This window comes from Balaenoptera borealis, assembly GCF_965194805.1.
Source record: "Balaenoptera borealis genome assembly, chromosome: 20".
In the NCBI taxonomy this organism is placed as follows: Eukaryota; Metazoa; Chordata; class Mammalia; order Artiodactyla; family Balaenopteridae; genus Balaenoptera; species Balaenoptera borealis.
This window is the reverse complement of record NC_138879.1, coordinates 45887516-45899976: the sequence shown is the minus strand read 5'-3', so window position 1 is coordinate 45899976 and position 12461 is coordinate 45887516.

Here is a 12461-nt window from a genome sequence, read left to right as displayed (position 1 = left end):
TGTACACTTGAAAAGCTGCCTTAGGAAGGCAGGAGAACCATCCTTACACTTAGACCTGTACACTTGAAAAGCTGCCTTAGGAAGGCAGGAGAACCATCCTTACACTTAGACCTGAACACTTGAAAAGCTGCCTTAGGAAGGCAGGAGAACCATCCTTACACTTAGACCTGAACACTTGAAAAGCTGCCTTAGGAAGGCAGGAGAACCATCCTTACACTTAGACCTGAACACTTGAAAAGCTGCCTTAGGAAGGCAGGAGAACCATCCTTACACTTAGACCTGAACACTTGAAAAGCTGCCTTAGGAAGGCAGGAGAACCATCCTTACACTTAGACCTGAACACTTGAAAAGCTGCCTTAGGAAGGCAGGAGAACCATCCTTACACTTAGACCTGTACACTTGAAAAGCTGCCTTAGGAAGGCAGGAGAACCATCCTTACACTTAGACCTGTACACTTGAAAAGCTGCCTTAGGAAGGCAGGAGAACCATCCTTACACTTAGACCTGTACACTTGAAAAGCTGCCTTAGGAAGGCAGGAGAACCATCCTTACACTTAGACCTGTACACTTGAAAAGCTGCCTTAGGAAGGCAGGAGAACCATCCTTACACTTAGACCTGTACACTTGAAAAGCTGCCTTAGGAAGGCAGGAGAACCATCCTTACACTTAGACCTGTACACTTGAAAAGCTGCCTTAGGAAGGCAGGAGAACCATCCTTACACTTAGACCTGTACACTTGAAAAGCTGCCTTAGGAAGGCAGGAGAACCATCCTTACACTTAGACCTGTACACTTGAAAAGCTGCCTTAGGAAGGCAGGAGAACCATCCTTACACTTAGACCTGTACACTTGAAAAGCTGCCTTAGGAAGGCAGGAGAACCATCCTTACACTTAGACCTGTACACTTGAAAAGCTGCCTTAGGAAGGCAGGAGAACCATCCTTACACTTAGACCTGTACACTTGAAAAGCTGCCTTAGGAAGGCAGGAGAACCATCCTTACACTTAGACCTGTACACTTGAAAAGCTGCCTTAGGAAGGCAGGAGAACCATCCTTACACTTAGACCTGTACACTTGAAAAGCTGCCTTAGGAAGGCAGGAGAACCATCCTTACACTTAGACCTGTACACTTGAAAAGCTGCCTTAGGAAGGCAGGAGAACCATCCTTACACTTAGACCTGAACACTTGAAAAGCTGCCTTAGGAAGGCAGGAGAACCATACCAAACCTCTGCTTCCCCATCTCTCCAGCGGGTCCCTACCACCTCAATTCCCCAACTTTCATATATTCATTATCTTAGTGGTAGAACCAACAATACCTGCAGATAGATTTCTTGGGAGATACAAGGTCAGAGAAAGAAAAGATTCAAGAATGACTCAGGGGGGCCTTCCCTGGTGGCACAGTGGTTGAGAATCTGCCTGCCAATGCAGGAGACACGGGTTCGAGCCGTGGTCTGGGAAGATCCCACATGCCGTGGAGCAACTAGGGCTGTGAGCCACAACTACTGAGCCTGCACGTCTGGAGCCTGTGCTCCGCAACAAGAGAGGCCACGACAGTGAGAGGCACGCGCACCGCGATGAAGAGTGGGCCCCGCTCGCCACAACTAGAGAAAGCCCTCGCACAGAAACGAAGACCCAACACAGCCAAAAAAAAAGAATGACTCAGGGGACTTCACTGGTGTTCCAGTGGTAAAGAATCTGCCTTCCAATGCAGGGGACGTGGGTTCGAGCTCTGGTCAGCGAACTAAGATCCCACATGCAGTGGGGCAACTAAGCCCGCATGCCCCAACTACTGGGCTTGAGCGCCCTGGAGCCCGTGTGCCACAACCAGAGAGAGAAAACCCGCACACCACAACTAGAGAGAAGCCCGCGCACCACAACGAAGACCCCGAGTGCTGCAACTAAGACCCGACGCAGCCAAAAATTAATAAAAATAATAATAAAGAAAAAAAAAATGACTCAGGCTTTTCGTAACTGAGTGAATGGTAGTGTCACTTATGAAGAAGGGGAAAGCTAAGGGAAGATGGGTTTTGTAAGAAAATCAAGACTGATAGAGAGGAAAAGAGGGTTCAGGATCAAATCTCAAGAAGTAACAGCGGGCTTCCCTGGTGGCGCAGTGGTTAAGAATCTGCCTGCCAATGCAGGGGACACAGATTCGATCCCTGGCCCAGGAAGATCCCACATGCAGCGGAGCAACTAAGCCTGTGCACCGCAACTACTAAGCCTGAGCTCTAGAGCCCGTGAGCCACAAGTACTGAAGCCCGCACACCACAGCTACTGAATCCCGTGTGCCTAGAGCCTGTGCTCTACAACAAGAGAAGCCACGACAATGAGAAACCCGCGCACCACAAGGAAGAGTAGCCCCCACTCGCCGCAACTAGAGAAAGCCCGCTCAAAGCAACGAAGACCCAACACAGCCAAAAATAAATAAATAAATAAAATTTATTTTTAAAAAAAGAAGAAGTAACAGTGTGCTAGGTATTTGTTGTGGTTTTAAAATATATCCACAAAATCTTTGACACTCCTCTCTTCAAGAGATTGAGCTTAATCCCATTCTCCTTGAGTGTGGACTGGACTTAGTGACTCACTTCTAATGAATGGACTACAACAGAAGTTATGGTGTTTGACTTTGGAGATAGGTCATAAAAGGCATCACAGCTTTCTCTGATCACTCATTCTGGAGAAGCAGCTGCCACGTTGTGAAGTGGCACACACTCACAACAGCCCCGTGGAGAAGTTCACGTGTCTGGGAACTGAGGCCCTCTGCTATCAGCCATACGAATGAGCCCTCTTGGAAGCAGATCCTACAGCCTTCAGAGGACCACAGCCCTCACTGACATCATGATCTCAACTTCATAAGAGACCCTGAGCCAGCTAAGCAACTCACTTCCATATTTCTGACCCCTAGAAACTGTGAAATAACAAATTACTGTTGTTTTCAACAATTAAATTTTGGGATAGTTTGTTGTACAACAAAAATAATTAATAAAATACTTTTCCTACATTTTTTCTCTATTTTTACAGCACTCTAGGTAAGTGGTATTATTTACACCCATTTTACTAAAGAGAGAATCGAGGTTCAAAAACATTAAGTGATTTGTCCAGAAGACTCTTAGCTAGTAATTTTTGGAACAGATAGTAATTTATGGAACTAGAATATGAACTCAATCTAGCAACAAACCCTCATGTTTTCTGTGTGGTGTGTTTGTGTGTGTATGTGTGTGTGTGTGTGTGTGTGTGTGTGTGTGCGCGTTTTCAGTTCCTTTTCCTTCACCCTCTCTTCTTTCCCTCTACCCTCTCTTCTTTGTGCAATTTCAACCCTCCCTCTGTGAATGACCCCAAATCTTCATATTTCATTTCTCTCCTGAATTCTAGTCTTATGTCTTAACCTGTTCCAGACTAGAAACACTGGCTCCTCATTTAGCACCCCCAAGTCTGTCCCAAGAAAAAGTTCATCCTTCTGACTTCCCTTTTTCCGTTCAATGACAACATGATTCTAGTACCCTTACTCAAAACTCCAATATCATTGCTTTTTCTTTAACTTTTTAAAAACTGTATTAATGGTACCTGCCTATTCCTGAAAACGTGGAAAGCAATAAATTTTTAAAATTCAAAATTATCTATAAACAATAGTATGATAACCATAAATAACAAACTTGAAATAAGTCATGAAATTATTACATCCATACAGTGGAATATCATGCAACAGTTTAAAATTTTTAAAAAGAGGAGCAAAATTAAAATTTTATGTTACAGATAAAAGTCAGTTTTTTAAACTATCTGTAATACTTGCAGGGAAATCCTCTTTTCCAGAGATGTAGGCAGAAAAATAAAATAAATGGTTATTAACAAAAAAAGAAATGGGTGTATTCTCTTCATGCTCACAGACTTGCTTCTCTTACATTCTTTAGCTTGGAGAATGGCAGTACCATCCACCCAGCTGCCGAAGCCAGAAACTTGAAAGTTATCTTCAAGTACTCCCCCTCTTTCACTGCTGCAGTCGATAGGCAACTTCTCCCATAGCTCTTTGTTTTCTTCCATACCTCAACAGATTCTTTGTGCCTCTTGCCTAGGCAACCACAATATCATTGCAGATCTCCAGGATTTAAGAATCTTCCTCTTCCAAACCATCTTCCACGTTACCATCACAGGTATCAACCATGGACCCAAATAATAAAAAGTAATTTTCTGCTGTTTGCTTCTAAGACCTACAGGAGAAAGTTTAACTGTATAACAGATTCTGAAAATGCCATGTCTTTACTTACGCATGGTATAACTGGTTTTTTTCTTCTTTGCCTGGAAAATTCCATTTCATCTTTTAACACAGCTCAAATGTCACTTCCTCTCTGGCTCTGCCAGCATTACTCTATCCTCTGTGCTTCCAAAAGCACTTTGCATATACCTTTTTTTTTTTTTTTAAGATTTTCTTTTTTTTTTTTTTTTTGGTGTGGACCATTTTTAAAGTTTTTATTGAATTTGTTACAATATTGTTTCTGTTTTATGTTTTGGTTTTTTGGCCACAAGGCATGTGGGATCTTAGCTCCCTGACCAGGGATCAAACCTGCACCCCCTGCATTGGAAGGCAAAGTCTTAACCACCAGGGAAGTCCCTGCATATACCTCTTTAATGACATATTATGTTATACTACCCAGCTGAACGATGCTTATTTAAGACTTATCTGTATCTCACTTTTTATTTTACTTATTTATTTACTTTTAAAAATATTTTTTTATTTTGGGTTGTTGCATTGGTGATCTGATAGACTGAGTTGACTCCTGGAATTTGTAGTGGTCTGAAGTGCTGAATGATGGTGAGAACTAAAAATGGTGTAGCCACTGTGGAAAACAGTTTGGCAGTTCCTCAAAAAGTTAAGCTTAATTATCATATGATCCAGCAAGAAGAAAAAAATTCCTCTTTTAGGTGTATACCCAAAAGTATTGAAAGCAAAGACTCTAATAGATATTTGTACACCCATGTTCATAGCAGCATTATTCACAATAGCCAAATAGTGGAAACAACCCAAATTTCCATTAACAGATGAATGGATAAACAAAATGTGGTATATACATACTGTGGAATATTATTCAGCCTTAAAAAAGGATGAAATTCTGATACATGCTGCAACATAGATGAACTTGAAGACCTTATGCTAAATGACATAAGCCAGTCACAAAAGGACAAATCTGTATGATTCCACTTACATGAGGTAACGAAGGTAGGCAAATTCACAGAGACAGAAAGTATAACAGAGGTTCCTAGATGCTAGGGGGAGCAGAGAAAGGAGTTATTGTTTAAGGTGTACAGAGTTTCAGTTTGGGATGATGAAAAAGTTCTGGAAATGGATATTGGTGATGGTTCTACAACATTGTGAGTGTGCTTAATTCCACTGAATTTTGTACATAAAATGCTTAAAATGGCAGATTTTGTGTTGTGTATATTTTACTTGCACACACACAAAATTTTTTAAAATTAGCACAGAGTTAAAAAAAAAAACCTGCCATCTTCAGTAGATGTGTCAATCATTGTCTTCTCACTTGAATCCCATCTTTAGTGAACTTGTTCTTCCCATGTCCCCTAGAAGAGAGGGTAACCTGAAGCAAACTAGACCAATCAGATTCCCTCTCTCAGGAATTTGGAATTGAGAAGCTGAGAGACCAAGGCAATTAGCAGGTGGTAGGTGCTTGAATGAAAAGGTACTGTAGAGGCTAGGCCACAGCAGATCAAAACCATGTGAGGGCTAAAGTTTGGTGGATGTACAGAAACTCATCTGCAGAGAAAATGGAGACAATAGACCAACCATTACTATGAGAGGTGGAGCAAGGAGCCCAGATTACCACTCCATAGGTTGTCTTGCTCTAGCTGGTAGTATTTAGTTTTAAGTGATAGCATTTGTCTTATACTTCTTTGATATCATAAATCTGTTCAGTATCTTCATTACCATTGTTATTACCCCAGACTAAAGCCTCATCATCTTTCACCTGGATTGTTCCAATAGTCTGCTCATTAGTCTCCTTGCTTCAACTCTTGCCCAATCCATTTGCCACTTTACAGCAAGCTTTAGAAACAAATTAGATCATGCTACATCTCAGCTTAAAATCCTTAATGGCCTCTATTGCGTTAAAATGAAAACTGAGCTTCCTTATATGACTTCAAGCAACTATATGATTGGGCCCTTGCCTCCCTCTCCAATCACATCATATATCACTCCCCTCCACATGAATAATCTTCATATCTATAGTCTATTTGTGTGTGTGTGTGTGTGTGCGTGTGTGTTCTGTAATGTACTTTCCTACCTGGAATACACTTCACTAGTTTTGAAGGTTTATTTATGTCTTGTCTTTCAGGTTTCAGCTCATGTCACAAGTTCAAAGAGGTAGTACTTTAATACAGTGGTTGTCAACTGGGGGTGATTTTGCCCCCCAGAGATTTGGCAATGTTTAGAGACATTTTTGATTATCACAACTGGAGGGGTTTGTTACTGGCATCTAGTGGATAGAGGCCAGAAATGCTACTAAACAACCTAGTATACACAGGACAGCCCCCTGCAAGAAAGAATTATCCATTCCAAAATGACAATAGTGCAGAGGTTGAGAAACCCTACAAACAGCACTTTAAATAACACCCTATTTAAAGTGACTCTATTTCATTGCCCTGTTTATTTCCTTCACAGCACTTATCATAACCTGAATTTACCTTTTTTTTGGCTGTGCCATGCGGCATGCAGGATCTTAGGTCCTCAACCAGGGATCGAACCCGTGCCCCCTGCAGTGGAAGTGCGGAGTCTAACCACTGGACCGCCAGGGAAGTCCCTGAATTTATCTTTTTGTTTGCTTGTGTGTTAATTCTCTGCATGTCCCATTAAAACATAAGCTTCATTAAGTCAAGATCCTCATTTGCCTTATTCACTGCTGACTGAATGAATGAATTTCATGCACATGTAACTACTCAATATACTTTCCCCACTATTTAAAGTTTTATTTTACAAATTAATCTAATTCATTTCCAAAAGCGTCTACTTTTATTCATTACTTCAACCATTATTTTTTTGAGCACCAGCTATGTGCCAAGCAATGAGCTAGGTACTGGGTAAGTAATAGGGAACGAGACATGGCCCTTGGTCTTAAAAAGCTTATAAGTCAAGGGTTTTTTGGGGAGGGATACATGTAAGTAAAAAGGCCATTTATAGTTTGGGATGCTATAGGGAATCAAAGAGAATATATGTTCTCTGCTCTCAGGGGCTTAATCTCTTCTGGGGGGAAGGCGAGGTGGATGAAAGATGTACACAAACAACTACAAATACCAGAAAGGAACACAAATAAGAAAAGCAAGAAATGTACTAGCTATGGAAATCAGAGAAGGCTTTGTGGAAGAGGTGTTATTTGATTTGAGACATATAGGAAGAGAGACGTGAGTTTGATAAAATAGAAGGAGGAAATTGAGAGAAGGGGAAAGGGCATTCCAGGCAGAGAGATGGGAAGAGCCAAGGCACAGAAGTGTGTGTGCCAGGAACACGTAGATGTGTTTGGCTAAAGCACGGGAGACCAGTGACAGCTTAAGCTGGAAAGGGAGACTGGGTCCAAACTGGGCCAGCTGAATATGAATACAAACGACCCAAATCTTGCCCACATTTCCTATAATTTGGGGCAGCATTTCCCCCATGCACACTGGGAAAGGGAAGCTTAGAGAAATCTGGTGACTCACAAGTCATTAGTAGACCTTCATTGTTTCGACTGTCAGGATTTGGGGGAAGTTTCTGGCTTACCATACCTCCATGATGACACTCATGGAGGGACAGAGTTTCTGTATAATATGGACACTTCCCATCTCAGTGTATGAACAAACAAGGTGTTACCAGATTTTATTTGGTGGGGGGGAGTAAAAAGTCTCAAAAAGGAATACTTAACCTTTTCATTCCAAGGTATGATAGGAATGAGTGTACACTAATGAAGGGAGAATAAGGAAACAGGAGGGGAACCAAATAACGGAAAGAATAGGTCAGTTTGTTTGAGAAACAAGCTATGCTGAAGTATTTATTTGCAAAATTCCAGTTGCCATAGCAATTGGATGCTGCTCTTTCCTCTGTTCCTCCTTTTATCCTTTGCATGGCCTTTAAAGAAGTCATTTCCTAGGCAGATGTAGTCCTTGCCGTTTATCTTAAAGAAGATTTTGGAACATTTCTTTCCACCTGCTTTTCCTTTTCCTTTTTTTTTTGCAGTCAAAATCCAGCCACTCATCTGGGAAGAACCGGATGGTGCTGGCCATTTCAGGAGCAGGATCTTAGGATCAGAGGAGCATAACCAAGCCAGATCCTAGTGGAAATGCCCAGCTGTTTCTTTCTGTAGCATTTCAGCATATACATAAGTGATAAGTATAGGGATTAAGTAAAATGGCTTAAAAAAAAACAACCCTGGGGCTTCCCTGGCGGCACAGTGGTTGGGAACCCACCTGCCAAGGCAGGGGACACGGGTTCGAGCCCTGGTCCGGGAAGATCCCACATGCCATGGAGCAACTAAGCCCGTGCACCACAACTACTGAGCCTGCGCGTCTGGAGCCTGTGCTCTGCAACAAGAGAGGCCACGATAGTGAGAGGCCCGTGCACCGCAACGAAGAATAGCCCCCGCTCTCTGCAACTAGAGAAAGCCCGTGCGCAGCAACGAAGACCCAACGGAGCCAAAAATAAATAAATTAAAAAAAAAAACAACCCTAAAACAGCTTGCAGGTTACAGACAACATAGTCAAAATTCTCTAAAACTCAAAGTCAGAATTACTCCCTATTGGGAGGGAACAATAATGATTATGAGTATCACACTATCTTATCTCACTGGATCCTCACAGCAACACTATGAGCCAATCATAGCTAATATTTACTGAGTGCTTACTTTGTACCACAGACTCTTCACATCTAAGCTCTCACTACAACCTTTGTTGCAGATAATTATCCTTATTTCAAAATTGAGAAAAGAACATAGATTTAACAATTACTGAACATACAGTTGACCCTTGAACAACACGTTTGAACTGTGTAGGTCCACGCATACATGGATTTTTTTCAATAGTAAATAATACCGTACTACACAATATGATCTGCAGTTGACTGAATCCCCGGATGCAGAACTGTGGATAGGGAGCACCAACTGTAGATTATACATGGATTTTCCACTACATGAAGGGTCAGTCCCCGTAATCCCCATGTTGTTCAGTGGTCATCTTACTATGTGCCAAGGCACTGTGCTAAGTCCTTGAAATGCATTTTCCCAGGACAAAACTCTGAAGTGGGTCTCTATTTTACTGAGGATAAAGAATGTTAAATAGCTTGCCTAAGTATACATATCAAAGAAGAGAAAGAAGCAAGAGTCAAAGCTTGGTTTTCTTATTCCAAAGCTCATGAGTTTGCGCACTCCAAAAATAGAAATAAAAGTTCAGAGAGTTTAAGAGACTTGCTCAATGTTACGCAGCCAGCAAATCACAGACTGATAATCTGAATCCAGGTTTGCCTGATTCCAGAATTAAAATGTTGACTTTTGCAGTAAGAAAAATAATGGAAAAATAATTTAGTTCTCTGATTTGAAGCTAATTCTGAAAGCAGAGCAATCTAACTGGGTTTTATTTCATTGTACTCTTTGAATATATTTCCCTTAGAAGTTAGTTTGTAAATCGATAGCCAGACTTTTCGGTATTTGACTACTAAACTGTAGACTTATAGGGCAAATGTTTTCTATTCTAAAGGTGTTTACACCCTATTTAAGGGAACTAGACATTTAAAAAGAGGAGAAGGAAGGGAGAAGAGGAGGGAGGCAGACAGGCAGATAGGAAGGGAAGAAGGAAGTGAGGGATTAAAAATAATAAATAATAGCATGTGAGGTGAGATAGATAGATGAAATATTTACTTTTATCTTTAACTTCTGGAGTTAGTTAAGAAGGATTTTTACTACTTACATTTTGTAGGTGAGACCAGGATGGATTTTGCCAACAAATGGTGAATGTTCAAACTCGGTGCTTTTTAAACTTTAGTGAACAGATGAATCACCTGGGGGATCTTGTTAAATGCAGATTCTGATTCAGAACATCTAGGGTGGGGACTGAGATTCTGTATTTCTGACAGGATCCCAGAAGATGCTGATGCAGCTGGTTGTGGATCATACTTTGAGTATCAAGGCTCTAACTTAAGAGATGTGATTTATTTTAACTTAAAAATTATGAACATAAATATTTAGAAGGAAAAATCCTAATTCACATTAGACTCTAAGTATTGATATTTACCCTATTATTTAAAGATCGTAGTGAAGGTCTGCTTCCTCCAAAATATAATCTCCATTGGCCTGACCCAACATCCAACATTTCTCACTCTTATAGTTCTCCTTTGGGTTAGAGTACTGTCTCTTAATAGGTAAATATATGGCTTGCCTGCTTTCCCAACTGCCTTCTTGCCTGCCTTCCTGCCCTTCTGACATCCTCTCCTTCTGAATATTCAATCCAAAAGCCATTATGGGGGGGGGGGGCAAGCAAGATAGGTGTCCACAAGGAAGGGGGGTGAAGAGCAGTGGCAACTGGGTGCAGGTTGTTGATGTATGAGTGGGAAGAAGAGAATGTTTGCCTGAGGAGGGGCCATCATGGATTTGGGCAATTAGTCACTTTGGAGAATATGGGGGGAATTGACTCAATGAGTAAATATTGAGGATATTTTACTATGGGAATTACAAATATGGAAGGGGAGAAAACTAGAAAGTCCCTCTAATGTTATATTAGAATTGAACTTATCGGGCTTCCCTGGTGGCGCAGTGGTTGAGAGTCTGCCTGCCAGTGCAGGGGACACGGGTTCGAGCCCTGGTCTGGGAAGATCCCACATGCCGCGGAACAACTGGGCCCGTGAGCCACAACTGCTGACCCTGCGCGTCTGGAGCCTGTGCCCTGCAACGGGAGAGGCCGCGATAGTGAAAGGCCCGCGCACCGCGATGAAGAGTGGCCCCCGCTTGCCGCAACTAGAGAAAGCCCTCGCACGAAACGAAGACCCAACACAGCCATAAATAGATTAAAAAAAAAAAAAAAAAAAAGAATTGAACTTATCGGTGTGAACTCATGGTTTAAAATACAGAGAGAGACATAAAAACAAATATAGATATAAATGTACACATGCATATACATATAATACATATATAGGTACACAATATTATACATTGTATACAACATATATGTGTACATAATTTATATTTATATTTACATATAGATATAGATATAGATATCCATTAGCTTAGAGGGCCTTAGAGCAGCAACAATCCAATAGCAATGAGTACACAAGTGCCCATATCTTGGTTGCTAAATAGTACTCTCTGTTAAATGATATCAGGGATGCTGGGAGAAATAGCTTATTCCAAGCTATTTGGAATATGGAAAGCACAAGATAAGCTTGGAACATCTTTTTGTACAGAAAAAATAAGGTAGTGTTCAAAGAATGATGAGGGTACATCAAAAGGATACAGAACCCTCAAGGGGGCTAAATCTGGGACAATTTGGGTATCAAAATAAATGATGATAGTAATGGATTATATAAACAGCAATGCATAAGTCTACATTGATATAAATAAACAAATGAAAACCAATGGGAAGACTAGAAAGATCTTCTTTACACTTGAACACTAATACATGTAGAAAGAATACTGGAATTAGAAAATCACCATTTGGCAACCTGTAGTAATAGTTAATTAAACCAAGAAACATCGTGGATACTAAAGTTAGTGGGTGAAAATTTGATGAGGAACAGGATATTTACATAGTCTCAAAATACCTCCTTACAAAATACTTAGTTACACAGTGAAAAAGAGTAACTTTGGAATGGAGAAACCTGGCAAATATCACATTAACCAAGTGATCAAAGTAATCATCAGCAGCAATGGGACAAACTGAAATTGTGTACCACCTGATAGGACGCAATGAGAAAAACACAGTATCACTTTTGTGATAATTCTGCCAAAAATGCATTACCTGAATCTAATCATTAGGAAACATGAGAGTAACCCAAATTGAGGGATATTCTACAAAATAATTGGTCTGTAGTCTTCAGAAGTGTAAGGTATTGAAAGTCAAGGAAAGATTGAGGAACTACTATTCCAGATTGAAGGTCACAACTACACAACATAAGATCTTGGATTGAATTGTATACCTACAAAGGACATTATTGGGACAATGGCTGAAAATGGAACAGATTCTGAGTATTAGGTGGTGGTCACATATCAGTTTTTTTATAAATTTATTTATTTATTTATTTTTTGACTGCCTTGGGTCTTCGTTGCTGTGCGCAGGCTTTCTCTAGTTGCGGCGTGTGGGCTTCTCATTGCAGTGGCTTCTCTTGTTGCGGAGCACGGGCTCTAGGCACACAGACTTCAGTAATTGTGGCTCACGGGTTCTAGAGCACAGGCTCAGTAGTTGTGTTGCATGGGCTTAGTTGCTCTGCAGCATGTGGGATCTTCCC